At 38.2% G+C, this 15,661-nt stretch overlaps 1 long non-coding RNA gene across 6 annotated transcripts in view; it reads left to right on the plus strand.

Annotated features, from left to right (window-relative positions):
• LOC111753002 (uncharacterized) overlaps positions 1–5,275 on the plus strand; it is a 308,317-nt gene extending 303,042 nt beyond the window's left edge. For all 6 annotated transcript variants that reach the window (XR_010323124.1, XR_010323122.1, XR_010323126.1 and 3 more), the window contains one exon: positions 2,663–5,275. This is a non-coding gene — a long non-coding RNA (uncharacterized LOC111753002). The remainder of the gene's footprint in view (positions 1–2,662) is intronic.
• Positions 5,276–15,661: the final 10,386 nt, after the last annotated feature.

The raw sequence follows: 15,661 nt of genomic DNA on the forward strand, positions 1-15,661 counted from the left end.
ACCCCAAGGAAACCCCCTTTACCGTGGATCAGGGAAGTGACCTAAGGGTGGTGTTACAATCCCACCCTAATCCTCTTAACATAAAATTACAATCACAAAATGGAGGACAACCACACAGTACTGGGAATCATGGCCTGACCAAGTTGATACATACATTTTTGGGGGGACATAATTCAATCCATGACATTCCACCCTTTGGCCCCCCAAAAAAATCACATCCTTGCAACAGGCAAAACATATTCACCCCATGTTATCGTAGCAAAAGTCTTAACTCCGAGTCCAAAATCCAAAAATTCCTCTTCATCTGTGAAATCTAGAATACAAGTTATCTGCTTCCAAAGTACAATGGCAGAACAGGCACAAGCTAGACATTTCCATTACGAATGGGAGAAACTGAAGGGAAAGAAGGCATAACAGGCACCAAGCAAGTCAGCAGAACATGTTAGATTAGCTCTCAAGGCTTTGAAAATAGTCCTTTGTTCTCTGAGACAGTTTATACAATAACCCTGCCCTCTAGACTCTAGGTATTGGCCACACTCTGCAGATTCTGAGTGGAGGCCCCTCAGCCCTGGGCCTCAGCTCTGCCATCCAGGCCCACTGGGACAGTAACTCTGCTCCCTCAACTTTAGGCACACCATTCTCCTAGTCCATCTGAGTGGCAACTCCACCCTTAGAAACACCAGAGGCCATGGCTCCACCACCCTTTGAAACCCCTGAGGTCATGGCCATACCTTTTGAGACTGAGACAGCTCAGCTTCTTGTGTTCCTTGTCTCTTCAAGCTTCTGTTCCCTGGTTTCTTGGCCTCTCAGCTCCTCAGGCCTCACAGCTGCATCTGCCTTGCTGGGGCAAGTGTTCCAAAGCTCAGTAGCTCCATTGATAAGTACCCGGAGGCACCCCACTCTACCAGGAATCCTCCTGCGGACAGACACTTAGCTCTCTCCTGGGTCAGCTCCAGTGCCATTTCACCCTTGTCTCCTGGTTCTGTTTCTGGTTCTCTGCCCTGGAGGTTCTCTGCTGTGCTTGTCCTCTGCCACTGTCGCAACTCTATCCATTCAATTTCAAAACCGCTTCCACGTTTTAGGTACCTGTTAGAGCAGCACCCCACTCTCTCAGTACCAAATTCTGTCTTAGTTATTTAGTGCTGCTGTAATAGAAATGCCACAAGTGGATGGCTTTAACAAAGAGAAATTTATTTTCTCATAGCCTAGTAGGTTACAAGTCCAAATTCAGGGTGTCGGCTCCCGGGAAAGGCTTTCTCTCTTTGTCAGATCTGGAAGAAGGTCCTGGTCCTCAAGCTTCCCCTGGTCAAGGAACTTCTCAGGTGCGGGGACCCCATGTCCAAAGGACGTGCTCTGCTCCTGGTGCTGCTTTCTTGGTGGTATGAGGTCTCCCACTCTGCTTGCTTTCCTCTCTTATCTCTTGAGAGAGAAAAGATGGTGCAGGTCACACTCCAGGGAAACTCCCTTTACCTTGGATCAGGGAGGTGACCTGAGTAAGGGTGGTGTTACAATCCCACCCTAATTCTCTCAGCATAAAATTATAATCACAAAATGGAGGACAACCACACAGTACTGGAAATCATGGCCTGACCAAGTTGATACACACTTCTTTGGGAGACATAATTCAATCCGTGGCACTCGCTTTCTGTCCTTTCATGCTGCATTTTCACAGTTCATTGGACTACTGCTGATACCGAGAGCGATTGCAAAGAGCATGATACAAATACAAGGGTACGTTCAATCTGAAGATATCTTTTGGTAGGACAGGACCAGACACGTCAGGAGTCACGTGATTATACTGCTGCTGGCGCGTTCTTGTGTGGTCACGAGAGAGAACTGAATGTGAAGTTATACTCGATGGGTTCAAAATGAAAAGGAAAATGTAATTGTTATTGTATACAAAATTTATAAAATGTTCATTTTATTTCTTTGTGGAATTGTTCAACTTCCACATTCGGAGATACGTACATAATTGATAGAACAATAGCAGCACCTCTCAACAAGCCAGTTTGTTTTGCAAGTCACAACAGTATCAATCAATTTTTCAAAAGAAAGTCAGTCTGAAGGGAAATGGAAAATAAAATGCATGTATATAATTTTTGTTATCTAAATATCCATTAAATATCCATTTAATTTATTTCCTTAAGGAATTGTTCAATTTCCTTACATGGAGATATGTAAATATGTAAATATTCTGATAAAATATAAATGTAATGTAAATGCCATTTGTTGCTTTCTTGGAAGATGAATTTAGAAACACACTCGTTGCAAAACAGAAAGTATTTTGCACAATAAAGTAATATTGAATTTTGTATCCTCTTAATGTGCATACCTCTTTTATGAGCATATATAGAGTAATATTAAGCACCGTCCTGCACAACAGATGATAAAAAATGTAACTCACTTGATACATAAATTAAAGCTTTCAGTGTTAGATAAATACTAGTATTGCCAGTGTTTTTTGGGCGTTTGCTAAGTTAGCATTATACTAAATTACTACCCATGTTAGTATTATGTTAAATGTGTACTAGATTGTGTCTTCATGTATGCCAAACATATTTTAAAGTTAAAGCTATATATGTTATTGTTTACAAAACTTAGGACATAATTCTGTACCTAAATGCTATATAGTTAAAAAATAACTTGTTTGAATTCATTGCAGTGGTCGACTGATTTGAGTTCCTTCACTTCTGCATGTTATCTGGGGCTGGCATACTTCTGTGTTTGTATCATTGCGAAGAGCATTCCTGGCCCTCCTGGCTGGAGTTGCTGTATCAGCGGACGTGGATGTACAAGACAGTTCTCTCAAAATGGATCACAGACCTGTTATCTATTAATATAATCTGTCCTTGCCCAGGAGCCTCTCATATTGGATCCAGTTGCATATTGGGTGAATGTAGCAACAGTTAGACTCAATAGCCCACCCCAACCTCTTGTTTATTAGAAAGAAATAGTATACTCCTAAGAGACCCTCCTAGATAAGCGTTTCAATTACATTGGAAGAGACCACAGGAGACAGATGCCAGTGAAGGTGTTGAAGTGGTAGGGGCCTCATAGCTTAAACAACCTTGCACATGGGCACCCTTGTGATCCTGGCCGGCACCTTCTCATACACTGGAGCTGGTGTCAGTTTTATTTAGTGCCCTGCCTGTTCCCTTACACTGTAGCGCTCACTTCTCCTTGTGTCCTGTCTGCTCGGAATCTATAGGTCTTTGCTTTGGACAACTGGTGCCGCAGTTTTGTTGGTGCCCTGAGCATGTGCTTACCTTGCTGATTAGGTAACCTGTCCCTGCCAGCACTTTTAAATCCCTTTACATGCTGCTGTATGTTGACATTTCCCTGAGTCCTTTCTCTCTCCCAAAATAAATGCTATCTTGAATTTTATGGGAACCATTCACATTTTTTCTTTGTTGTTTTATGTAACATATGTTGCTGTTAGATGCCATTGAGTCACTTCCGACTCACAGCTACACTATGTACAACAGAACGAAACATTACCCAGTCCTGTGCCATCTTCACAATCGTTGTTATGCTTGAGCCCATTGTTGCAGCCACTGTGTCAGTTCATCTTGTTGAAGATCTTCCTCTTTTTCTCCGACCCTTTACTTTACCAAGCATGATGTCCTTCTCCAGGGACTGATCCTGCCTGATAACATCTCTAAAGTATGCGAGATAAAGTCTCATCATCCTGTCTTCTAAGGAGAGTTACGGCTGTACTTCTTCCAAGACAGATTTGTTCATTCTTTTGGCAGTCCATGGTATAGTCAATATTCTTCAGGGTTGTATCCTTTCACCACACTTATTCAATCTGTATGTTGAGCAAATAATCTGAGAACCTGGACTATATGAACAAGAATAGGGCATCAGGATTGGAGAAAGACTCATTGACAACCTGCATCTTGCAGATGACACAACCTTGCTTGCTGAAAATGCAGAGAACTTGAAGCACTTACTGATGAAGATCAGACTACAGCCTTCAGTATGGATTACGCCGTAACATAAAGAAAATAAAACCCTCACAACTGTACCAGTAAGCAACATCATGATAAATGAAGATTGAAGTTATCAAGGATTTCATTTTACTTGGATCCACAATCAACACCCATGAAAGCAGCAGCCAAGAAATCAAACAACGCATTGCATTGAGCACATCTGCTGCAGAAGACCTCTTTAAAGCGTTCAAAAGCAAAGATGTCACTTTAAGGATGAAGGTGAGCCTGATCCCAGCCGTGGTGTTTTCAGTTGGCCCATATGGATGCAAAAGCTGGACAGTGAGTAAGGAAGACTGAAGAAGAATTGACGTCTTTGAAGTATAGCAAAGAATATGGAATGTTGTATACACCCTTAAATGACATATTGTTTTGTCATGTTTTTGAACTCCATATTTATGGCATTAAGAAGTATGTATCTTCTGCAGCTTACTTTTTTCAATTGAGATTGTTTGTGACATTTCACGGTATATGTCTATAACTATAGTTCATTAGTTTTTACTGTTACAGAGAATCCCATTGTTTGAGTAAGATGCAAAATTTTTACATTTTCTTTTCGGTGGACATCTGGGTAGTTTCCATTTTTTGCTGTTATATGGAATGCCTATAAATATTTGTGCAGAAGTCTCTGGGTGCATGTGCAAGAATTTTTCTAGGGTATGTACACTGGAATGGTGCTACGGTTTAAATTATGTCCTCTAAAAAGAAATGTGGAAGTTTTAATTCCTGTCCCTGTAAATATGACCTTGTTTGGAAATAGGGATTTTCTTTTGTTATATTAATGAAGTCACACCAGAGTAGACTGGGTCGTAAACCTAATCACAAAATAGACACAGACACACACACACAGGGGGACAACAGATGCCATGTGAGGTCCCATCTATAAGCAGAGGAATGCCAACAGTCTCTAGCAGACACCAGAAGGTAGGTGGTTGGCCCACAGAAGGAATTAACATGGCCAAGACCTTGATTTGGATTTTAGCCTCCATAAGTGTGGGAAAAAAAAATTTTTTTTTTCTTTAAAGCAACCTACTTGTGGTATTTTTTGTTATGATAGCACTAGGTAAATGAGCATACTCATCTTAAAATTTACAAAGATTATGAAACATTTCCTACAGTAGCTGAGCGAATTTCAACCCTCATCAGTATGTATGCTAAAATTTGATATTGCCTGACTATTAAAATTTTGTCATTGGGGTAGCCATGAAATTATAGTTTTACTTTTCATTTACCTTATTTGTAAAAAGGATTGTCTTTTCGTGTTTATTGATTTTTTTTTTTTTTCCTGTGTGACATATCTGATCTTTTTTATTTTTTGCACAAATTTCCTTTTGGTTACTTGTCTTTTTCTCACTTATTTGTAGAAATGTTTTATGCATTTTAAATACTGATGGTTTGTTGCTTATATGAGTTCAGAACAACCCCTCCAGGTTTGTGGCTTATCTTTTCACTTTGGTATAGTGTCTTTTGATAAACAGAAGTTGTCAATTTAGATGTAGTTCAATTAATCCGTCTTCTCCTTTATGTTTATACCTTACCTGTCTTGTCTTATTTAAGCAATCTTTACATACCTTGAAGTCATAAAGGTAAGATCCTATGTTTCATTCTTTTTACTTTTCATATATCTTTTCTGCTAAGATTGATTATTGTATATACCATGAGACAGTGATCCAGTTTCACTTTTCCCACGTGGATTTACAATTGCTCCAGAATAATTTCTTTCACAGGCCACCCTTCCCTCACCAATCTACAATGCTACCTCTATGAAGTTTCCACATTCAGGTGTGTTTCTTTGGGCACTCTTATTCTTTTTCATTGCAGACGTTTTTACTCTAGATTATTATAGCTGTGTCAGTCTGATGGGACAAGTTATGCCATGTAACAAACAACTCTGAAAATTCAGTGATTTAAAGCAACAAAAAGTATATATATATTTTTTAAGAAAAATCTGTTGCAGGTTTGGACAACTGTCCAAATCCATTATTCTTGATGGAGTAGCTTCATATCACTAATGCTTCCATGATCATTACGGCAGAATACAGCTTTGGGGTGTCTCAAGCGGCAGTTAAATACTTCTGCCTAAAAGTGTCACACGGCACCTCTAGTAACCTTTCATTAGTCAAAGTAAGTTTTATTGCCAACTGAAACAAGGAAGGAGAGTGAGTTTTTAATAATTGATTTTCTAATGTTAAAACAGCCATGCTTAACTGAGTTAAACCCAAATTGATTATGATGTGTTATATTTTTAGACCTACTATTTTGTTCAGTATATTTGCATCCATGACACGAGTGAAAATTGTCTGCAATTTTCTTTTTATAATTTTCATATAACTTTATTTGATTTTAATGTCAAAGATATAACCAGTCAAATAAATAATTTGGGGAGTGTGCCCTCTTTTTTCTCTTTCCTGGAAGAGTTAGTATAAGATTAAAATTATTTGGTTCTTAAATACGTTTCAGAGCATTCCTGTGAAAAAATCTAGTGTTTTCTTTTGTGATATGTCAATTTCTTTAAATTGTGTTTACCATTTCTATTTCTTCTACAGTGAATTTTTCAAAGTATATATTTGTAGGCATTTGCTTAAGTCATTAATTTTTCAAATTTAATGGCATAAACTTGTTTATAATCTTTTGTATCTAATAAGTGTTAAATCTTTAATTATTTTGTTTCATTCCTATTGTTGATTATCTGTGTTTTTCTCTTTTTTTTTTTTTCCTGGGGTTGGTCAACTCTATCAGTCTTTTCAAAGAGCCAGTATTTAGATTCTTTAATCTTTCCTATTACATATTTACTTTTCATTTAAAAATTTTTGTTCTTAAAATATTTTAAGTTATTAGCTACATAAATGTTTTGAATTGTTGCATCTTCTTGGTAAATGGACCCTTTTTTTCATTATATAGTGACTCTATAATTGGTAATTCTTTTGCTTAAAGTCTATTTCACATCATAATAATATAGGTTTACAATTACCATTTGGTTAATATTTCTTTGGGATATTTATTTCCATCCAGTACATTTCAATATTTCTATATCTTTATGTTTTATTCATAACTCATAAATTTTTACAACTATAATCTGGCCATCTGTTATTTTAACTGAGGAACATAGTCTACTTTTATTTTCTGCAAGTAGTGATTTGTACGAATTCATTCTACCATCTTTTTTGTATTTTCCCCACTTTTTCTATGTTTTATTGTTTGCTTACTTGCATTCTTTTGGTTTGAATTTCTTATGCTCATTTCTTTTTGCCCTTCTGCTTATTTGGATGCTATGCACTATTTATAGTATTTCAGAAGTTCTTGTAGAAATTATAACAGACATACTTATTGCAATCTAAAGATAACTAATATTTTTGCCCTGCTCTCAAACAGCAGAAGCAGTTTAGAAGATTTTATCTCTAGTGACCCTCCTTGCCTTATGTATTATTTTGCTATGTATTTCTTTTTATTAAAAACTCACTAGTTAGACATTATTGTTTTTTTTATAAAGTTCCTCTTTGTTAATAGTTATCAACATGTTTACAATTATACCATTCTTCTGAGATCCTAGCGCTTCTTCCTGAAGGAAAACATTTATATATCTCTATACTGAGGAAATATTGGTGATAAACTCTTAGTTTTTACTTGAAAGAAATGTTTCCATTTTACATTTATCTTTCAAAGGAGGTTTCACTGAATATTAAACTCCGGATTCTTTAGTTTTTGTTTTTTTCTCTGTGATCTTTAAAGATGTTTTTCCACTCTTTTTTGGCCGTCCCTCTTTTTTTTTTAGTTTGAGAAGTCAGCTACCCACCTTAAACCCATTGCCATCGAGTCAATTCTGACTTATAGTGACCCCGTAGGACAGAATAGAACTGCCCCACAGGGTTTCGAAGGAGTAGCTGGTGGATTCGAACTGCTGAGCTTTTGGTTAGCACCCTAAGCTCTTAACCACTGCGCCACCAGGGTTCCTGATTATTCATTTATTGGTAATCTCTGTATTCTCTCTGGTTGCTTTAGAATTTTCTCTTTGTCTTTGGTCCTGAAATTTTAAAATAATTAGCCTACTTTCTTTCAATTTTTTTTTCTGGTTTTGATTCACAGTACTATCTCAAACTGAAACTTTCTTGCCATTTATCAATTTTGGAAAATTCTTTTGACATTCTCTGAATACTGTATTTTCCCCTATTCTTTGATTGTCTCCTTCTCTAGCATAAATTAGATATATTTTAGAACTTTTCACTTAATTCTATACATGTTCTTCTTCTCTCTTACATGTTTTCCTTTTTTTTTTTTTTTTGCTCTTCTCTATACTACATACTGAGCCCTGGTGGTGGAGTGTTTAAGCACTCGGCTGCTAACCTAAAGGTCTGTCATTCAAACCCACCAGCTACTCTGTGGCAGAAAGATGTGGCAGTCTGCTTCTGTAAAGATTTACAGCCTTGGAAATCCTATGGGGCAGTTCTACCCTATCCTACAGGGCCACTGTGCATTGGAGTTGACTTGATGGCAACAGGTATACTATATACTGGCTATTTTCTTCATTTTTATAATTCACTTATCTATTTTTTCCAGTTATATCTAAAGTACTGATTAGCTTATTTATTGAGCTTTTCAAATTTTCAATTATTTTAGTTTTCTAGAAGAGTCATATTTTTTTTTATAGCTTCTGGATCCTTATTCATACTTTCAATTATCATTTACTTCCTAAAATATACTAATTATACTAATTCATATTCTGGCCCAATCATTCTGATATCTTAAATCTTTTTGGATCTGATTTTGCTGTTTTTTTTTTACTGAGGACTCTTGCTCATAGTGCATGTATTCTCTGTATGTTATTTTTTATGATTTTTAGCTAATATTTTTTAGGGTTTTATCCGTCTTAATTCTTTGAGCTCTGAGTTGAGGATGCCTATTTCCAGAAAAGACTAATTTTTGCTTTTTCTGGAAGCAGACGATGAGGTGAGATTTGAGGTATAAAGTATTTATTAAGGATTAAGCATCAATGGAAGCCCTGGTGGTGTAGTGACAGCTGCTAACCAAAAGGCCAGCAGTTCAAATCCACCAGGTGCTCCTTGGAAACTGTATGGGGCAGTTCTACTCTGTCCTATTGGGTTGCTATGAGTTGGAATTGACTTGGCGGCAACCGGTTTGGTTTTTTGGTTTTAAGCATCATTGGGCAGAGGTAGGAAGTAAATTTTGATGTGGGCTTGACAAAGCCTTGCCCAATTCAGTGGGCTTCTGGATAAAATATTGCCCATCAGAGTAATCTCACAATGGGTTAAAATAGCTGAGAGTTTGTACCTTTACCTCACTCATTTACCAGAGGTTCACTGCCCTAGGAAGGAAGTGACCTCAGGTGAGGTGGTTCTCTATAGCTGCGGTGTGTCCTAAAGACTGCTGGCCACAATCCCTGCATTTGGGCAGCAAGTCCTTTTGTCAAGAGGGATTTGGGCAGTGTATCCCTGTGTCTGTAATACTGGGAAAACAAATATGAGAGTAACTGAGATAACCCATAAGCATATGTGTATGTTAGAAGAGAAAAGGGTTAAAGATTGAGCCCCTGGTATTTCTGGGGTGACAAAGAAACAATAATAAGTTAAGATGCTTTAGAAATGAGGGCCAGAAGAAAAGGGTCTTGATCCAGAGCCTTTATAGCAACAATAAAAGGTTTAAGAATGACTAAACCTATATTAACATTGGAAACTCTGTCCCATTTAGCATAGAGTTAACTTAACCATGAATGCAGATATGTAAATCATAAGTACTGTACGTCATGGTTCTATGTTAATCACTAATTCTTCTTCCTTGAGAATCAGTGAAATTCTTAGCTGAGTAGGCATAAAGAAAATGTCCATCTGGTATTCATTTCTGCTTTTGATGTCCTGAATTGTTTCTCTGTATATGATTTTATTTTTTCTTACATTGTTCTGTGAAATGGTTATTCTTTGAATCATGGTTTTTAATACTAATTAAGATATTTCTCAATATTTCAGTTGTTTTTCAAAGTTCAGACTTTATTAATTTATTGATTATAATGTCTCAACGTGACTGCATTTCCAAAGTTTTGCTTCTTTCCAATACATTGTGCAAAATGTCTACCAAAAATTTCGTATTGCCCTGGGAATGGCTTCCTTCTGTATTTATGAGTTTCTTGAACTCTGTTCTGGGTCTCTGATCTTGTGCTCAGTCCTCTGTGTCTGGTATCTTTCTCTGGCAACCTGTAGTATCCTGTTCTTATTTTTGATTGGAAAACCAACTTATAGAATGAACCTGTGCTGAAAAGATGTTTCCTAAGCTGAAGATATAAACTCATAGGAGAAAAGAGGATGTGATACAGACACACACACAAGAGGGAAGAAGGCCATGTCTAGATGGAGGCAGAGCTTAGAGTGATGTAGCCACAGGCCAAGGAGCGTTAAGGCAACTACCAGATGCTAGAAGAGAAGCATGGAACAGTTCTCCCTCAGAGCCTCCAGAAGAAGCCAAACCTGCCAGTCCCTTGATTTGAAACTTTCAGCCTGCAGTGCTTTCAGAAAATAAGTCTTTCTTAAGAAAAAAAAATATATAAATAAACTCTCTGATACTTCCTATTTAACCCCACTAAACATCTTCCTTTACCTCAGGCATATGGAATTTTATTATTTCATTTCAAAACCACTGTCATGCAGGCTACATAAGACCTGTGGTGCACATCTTTTACCAGTTCTTTGATTAAGTAAATGGTGTTATTTTGGCGAGAATCCCTTGAAATTCAAAGTCCCTTCTAGACCTATAATCCTCTTTAAAGGAGAGTGGCCTCCAAAATCTCTTCCTACGTATCATTGCTATAGCTTATTCTGTGTGCATCGGTTCAGACCAGTCTAGCTAGCCTGGTCACAACTCCAGGATCAGAGAGCAGTGCCAAAGACAAACAACTAGGGATGCAAGCAAGGCAACAACCTCCCCACCATTGTGGATGGAGAGGAGATGATCTAATCACATCTCCTGTCTTGAGGAATATGGAAGCCGTATGTACAAGATTAGGATCACTAGAGTTGATAGCCGTCAAGCAGTGAGTGTCAAACGTTAGGAGAATGACATGGGCCTCAAGATCTAGGGAAAATGATGAATGGGTTTTAATGCTAGTTCTAATATTGACTTGCCATGGGTTCAAGGTGCATAAATGACATGAAGAAAAAGTTAGTAGGCCAATAACTATAGGAAAAATAAATAGCTGTAAAGGTGTAAAGCTACTGATGACTGCTTTTCTAATTTTTACAAGATGGTTGTTTATAATGACTGATTTGTGAAAATAGCATAACCTCCTTAATTTTCTTCAGATGGCCAGGTATATGTACAATAGTGATCTCCTCTTCTGGCCTTTGACTGGTGATCTGTGACTGTGTGTGTAGGAACCCTGGCACAATAGTGACATTTCTGGGCACCCAATTTGTTCAGATTCGCCTCTTTCTCATTCTTCTTATCCCTTTTCTCCTCACCCCTTTTCTTTTCTCACATTCTCCCACTTGACTTCTCACCTTTCTCTCACTTTACATTCTCTTCTTTTGTCTCTGCTTTTGGCCGACCAGGGGCACTCTCAGGCATTGTAATGATACTGCATTATGAGGTTGGGCCTAATTCATGGACTATAGGACATTTTGAGTTTTTTACTAAAATCATAGAAAAATGAGGCATTATCATCAGCCAGGAAAATTTTTCAATTAAAAAAAAATAATTGTATTTTGAGTGAACATTTACACAGTAAATTAGGTTCCCATTTGACAATTTCTGTACAACTTACTCAGTGACATTAGTTGCATTTTTCACAGTACGTCAACGTTCTCTTTAATTGCATTCTGGTCATTCTGTTTCCAGTACTCTAGTTGCCCTGACCCCATATCTTCTCATCTTTTCTTTGGAGTGATTGTTAACCTTTTGGTCTCATATAGGTAGTTCTTTAGTAGAGCACTGTGCTTACAAGTAGTATTTTGTGTGCCATTCTGTTATTTCGCTAAAAGGTAATCTCAAGATTGTTTCAGTTCAAAGTTTAAAGAGTATCTCAGGGTGATAATCTCAGGGAGTCACCTGGTTTCGACTAATCCAGTAAGTCTGGACTTTTAAAAAAAATTTGAGTTCTGTTATGTGTTTTTCTCCTGTTCTATCAAGTTCCATCTATTATGGCCCTGATCAGAACAGTTGGTAGTGGTAGCCGGGCACCATCTAGTTCTTCTCGTCTCAGGGTAGGTGAGGCCATGGCTCATGTAGGCTGTTAGCCCTGTAGACTAGTTTCTTCTCTGGGACTTGGTTTCCTTCTTTCCTTTTTGCTCCTGTCAAGTAGAGACCAATAGTTATATCTTACATGGCTGCTCGCAAGCTTTTAAGACACCAGATGCTACTCACCTCATTAGGATGCAGAGCTTAAACTCCGTGAGCTATATTATGCCAGTTGACTGAGTTGTCCCGTGAGACTTAAGAACCTAAGCCTTCAAACCTAGAAAACCAATTTCTCCAGGTATTTGGTTACGTTCGAGAGGTATGTAATTGTATCTTCTGTGAATATATGTGCCTGCATGCACATATCTCTAGTTACACGTATAGATACTTCTATCTGTGCACATATATGTCTACACCTATATCTATGTGAGTCAGAATTGACTCAATGGCAACGGGCTTTTTGTTTTTTTGGTACCTACCTGTATACCTATATGCCTATTCACATACATATGTGACCATACATTCATTTTTTGGTTATTGTTGGTGTTGTTGCCAACTTATATATGTCAAATCCTTTAGTACAAACATCCCTTTCTCTTGAGTGCTTCTTAGTGCCATTGTTTGCTTTGGTCAATCTGTGCTTACTGCACTCACTTTTGGTGCTGCTTTTCCCGTCATGAAAAATAACTACCTATGATCTAGTCAATTTTTTTTTTTTTTTTTGCACTTCTAGAAATATCAAAAGGCAAGAACATAAGGTAACTTTGCCTTGAATGTTTAGATGTATTTGGAGGCAAATTAGATGGAGAGGACATGTAAAATATGGTTAAAAATTAGATTCCATGGGGCAGAAAAATACATGAGGACACGTGAATTGTTTTTCAACAGAATTTCACCATGTTGATCACACCACTTTAATTCCAGGCTGCAAACCTTCCCCGGCACCAAGAGAGAATGCAAGCTGCTTGGGATCCCCTTCAGTCTGTCACGTTACTTATTGGCTACAGAGAGACATTTTCAGCTTAGTCATAACAGACCCTGAGTAACAATTTTTAGTTCATATCTCCTTAAATATGCACATTTACTTGCTACCACTACCAACACTGCCTTAGCCTACAAAGAAGAGACAAAACGTTTCAATCGGAGTGGGAGGAAGGGCGGAGTTGGCCTTTGTCAAACTTGAAAGCCCAAAAGTCGTGTTTTCAGATACTCTTTGGAAAAGCGAATGTCTTAGAGTCTGTGATGATGCTATTGTAAGAGAGAGTAGCAAGAAGTCACGTCATAGGGTCAATGTGTGTTCTCAGAATGCCTGGGGCAATGCCTGAGTCATAATTTTTGTGTTGGGCAAATGTAGTTCCACTAGTCAGCCATTAAAAGCCTTCTCAATCAAAAATCTTCTTCAAAGGTGGGGTGTTAGGAAGATGATCACCTAAATTGCACATTCTGATGGTCTCTCAGAGTCACACTCTCCATCCCTCTTGCATCGACAGGAGCTGTCTCTGCCATTCCTGGGAGTCTTCATTGCCTGCTTGTAGTGGCCTTTGGAAGGGTAGTTCTGCATTGGTCACTTCTTTGTGGCCTCATCTGGGGAAGTAATGTTTTTCCTTTAACCTGATCTCTATGGAGTTTTTAGGGATAGAGTGAAGTGGAAAATAAGATTAAGCAGGCAGGACCCTGAGAGATCTTAAGTGAGGACAACTCAACATTGATTATTTATTTATTTATTTATTGTCAGGGGCAAGTAGGTAGGGCATGTGTTTTTGTTTTTTATACTAGTGTTCAGCATCAGTTTTCATTTGAATAAAAGGGTAGAGTATCTTAAAAAGTTTAAAAACCTTTGAGTTAGGGCAATTTTATAAATGTTCCATATTTTATTTTCCCCAGGCAGTAATAATAATAACAGTATTTACATCTTCACCCCCACAGTACACACTGTCCCCTCCCCTACTTTCTTCTCAGATGCTGTCAATGTTGTGGAGGAAAAATAAGATCCAATCTATAAAACGCCTTGAGCTTTGAGAGAAAATACAAGTCATCATATGGTTGTATCTTACAGACACATTCAACCACAGCTGTCTCCATCTTAAATCAGGGCCCATCAGTTTGGGATATTTAAGCTTTGGAAAACAGTTGGAGCTATCTGACAACTTCTAAAGAACCACAGATCTGTAGATCTTAGTGGGAGACAGAGCAGTAGGATAACACAGCCAGGAGACTAGGTTTGTGTTCTTTACTGTTCTGTTCCCTGCCCCACCTCATTTTCTCTGGTCACTCTTTCCTTTCTCACCTATATTCCCAACCTCTTTCTACATGGTCATAAGGACTCAACATTCTCATTAAATTAAAAGGAGTCACTTCATCAAAGGAGAGACTGTATAGTGACGGGGCATTGTCATCACTTCAGCCTTTCTCCCTCGTTTAGAAGGTGGCATGAAGGGCTTGATGTACAGAACAATATCATCTGCTCTAATGATCTGTAGACTGAAGCAGCAGCTCAAAGGCTCCAGCCTTTCCGCCTCACACTGTGCAAGGGGAGATGGCTGGTGCTGAAGTTTTATTGGGAGGATGGGAACAAAGGAAGTAAAGAGGACTACGCAGGGGCCATGTGAGTCATAACAAGCTTTGTGAAATTGTTTCAACTCCTTTCCTCAACCTTAGCTGTTGTGACAAATGTGTCAAAGCTTTAGACAGGGAATACGTGATGCCGATGGAGCCTGGGTAGGTGTAGAACAGGATCGTGCCTCCAAGTCAAGATACTGAAGCAGGTAGGAGAGTAAAGGAGCCGTTGTAGAAGGATAAGGTTCCTGACATTTACTCTTAAACTTGCTAAGTATTGGTGCTTTAAGAAAAACTTGATTTCTGGTCTGGAAAGCCACTTTGCCACAAGCGTTCCACTGCTTTGTATTCATATTGGTGTCATTACAATTCATTGACCTGAGACTGAAATATGAAAAAACAACAAAGTACTCAGAAAAATGTATTCATTTCAAAGTGTGTATGTAGCTCACTCCCAGATGTGAAGGAGTGTTCTTGCCTTCCCTGGACCAACTGTCATCAATCTGGAGATTTCATTTAGAATGTCTGTGAACAAGTATTTTGGGTAAGTTGTGACTTCTCTGCAAGGGAACAAGATATGCATTAAAGCCCACGTGGCTTCCCTCTGGGACGTATATCTGAGGCTGAGCTCAAAGTGATGATCGCAGAAGTTCCCTGAGTAAGTTGCCAATGTTTCTATAGCCTACTGTACAGAGATTTCAAGTTTGCAAGCCTATGAATCCTTTCACGACTATCCAGGAGCATAGAGAGAAGTAAATATTGAGTTCTGCAGATGGCACCTTTATTTTCTGTTCATTTCCCTTTAGATCACCAAAATCAGCCAATTGGAGAACAGTGATAGCCTTTACCAAAGGGAGAAAGGCCACCACATGTCTGTGAACTAAATTGGAAGTTCCCTTGGCTTAGACTTCAATGTATTTCTAAGTCATCATCCAGCT

The sequence above is a fragment of the Loxodonta africana genome, chromosome 10 (genome assembly GCF_030014295.1).
Source record: "Loxodonta africana isolate mLoxAfr1 chromosome 10, mLoxAfr1.hap2, whole genome shotgun sequence".
Classification (NCBI taxonomy): domain Eukaryota; kingdom Metazoa; phylum Chordata; class Mammalia; order Proboscidea; family Elephantidae; genus Loxodonta; species Loxodonta africana.